Source organism: Gopherus flavomarginatus (assembly GCF_025201925.1).
Source record: "Gopherus flavomarginatus isolate rGopFla2 chromosome 13 unlocalized genomic scaffold, rGopFla2.mat.asm SUPER_13_unloc_2, whole genome shotgun sequence".
In the NCBI taxonomy this organism is placed as follows: Eukaryota; Metazoa; Chordata; order Testudines; family Testudinidae; genus Gopherus; species Gopherus flavomarginatus.
The window spans coordinates 4,283,949-4,285,367 of NW_026114610.1; the positions used below are offsets into that span (position 1 = coordinate 4,283,949).

General features: G+C 51.4%; 1 non-coding gene across 1 annotated transcript; it reads right to left on the reverse strand.

Moving 5' to 3' along the window:
• Positions 1–216: 216 nt before the first annotated feature.
• TRNAC-GCA (transfer RNA cysteine (anticodon GCA)) lies at positions 217–288 on the reverse strand. The gene has a single exon. It is a non-coding gene; the product is annotated as a tRNA-Cys (tRNA).
• Between the last annotated feature and the right edge of the window lie 1,131 nt (positions 289–1,419).

Consider the following 1,419-nt stretch of genomic DNA (forward strand, 5'->3'; position numbering starts at 1 on the left):
CAAGGACCTGCAAATGTGTCTTCATTTAATTGATGAAAACAAACCTAGACACTTAGAGGATTGGAAGTGATTTCAGCTGGGGACATGTTGCTAGGTTTTTACACACTTGTACAGGAAAGCATTGAGTGTGTTTATTCATTTCAGGGACCCCTATTTAGTGGAGCTCCTGAACATACTGGAAACAAAATTATTTTTAATTGGAAGAACAGGTTTGCAAGGGAGCACTTGGATTTGAACCAAAGACCACTTGATCTGCAGTCAAACACTCTACCACTGAGCTATACCCCCATGCCATTTACAAAGGCAAGTCAGTGATCTTAAGGATTTTGAAGGACTGGCTCCGCCTCAGAGAGCTCCTTTTCTATTCCCAGACCACAGGGGTTTAAAAATGGGGTTTGATTAAACTTTATATATACATGTAGACACCACAGCTTGCACACCCACCAACATAGCTTCCCCCAGTGACATAGCTACCACCTCTCGGGAGATGGATTAACTGCACGGACGGAACAGCTCTCTCCCCTCCACTTAGAGCATCTTCATTATTTATAAATAGGTGGGAAATAACCTCCTGAATGGACAGGAACCAATTTATCAAATATTGCTGTGTCTGCATTCAATATGGGGAACTGGTCATATTGGGCTAGGTTAGTAGGAGCATTGCAAGCAGATCGAGGGAAGTGATTATTCAGCACTGGTGAGGCCACATCTGGAGCATTGTGTCCAGTTTTCGCGCCCCCCCCCCCAATACAGAAACAAATTGGAGAAAGTCTAAGGGAAGGGCAACAAAAATGATTAGGGGACAGAGGACTTACAAGAAGAGGCTGAGGGCAGGGCCGCCCAGAGGGGTGGCAGGTGGGGCAATTTGCCCCAGGCCCTGCAGGGGCCCCCATGAGAATATAGTATTCTATAGTATTGCAACTTTTTTTTATGGAAGGGGCCCTGAAATTATTTTGCCCCAGGCCCCCTGAATCCGGTGGGCGGCCCTGCCCAGACCATGGTGCTGTCCCCCCACTCCACCCCTTCACTCATTCTCCTCCCTCTGAGGCCCACCTGTGCTCTGCCCTCACTCTCATTTGGCCACTTCCCACACCTGCTCTTTTCTTTGGCTGAGGCCTGCTGGTCCACCTTTTGCTCACTCCTCTCCTCCCCAAGGCCTGCTCGCGCCTCTCCACCCTGTACCAAGGTCTGCCTGCTGCCCACACCTCTCTGCCCCCTCCCCTGAGACTCACCCTGCTCATTGCCCACACCTCTCTGAGCCCTCCCCTGAGACTCACCATACCCACTCCTCTCTGCCCTCCCCTGAGACCCTGCCCACACCTCTCTGCCCCCCCTCTGAGACCTGCCCTGCCCACACCTCTCTACCGTCCTCCCCTGAGACTCACCCTGCCCCATTGCCCACACCTCTTGAGCCCTCCT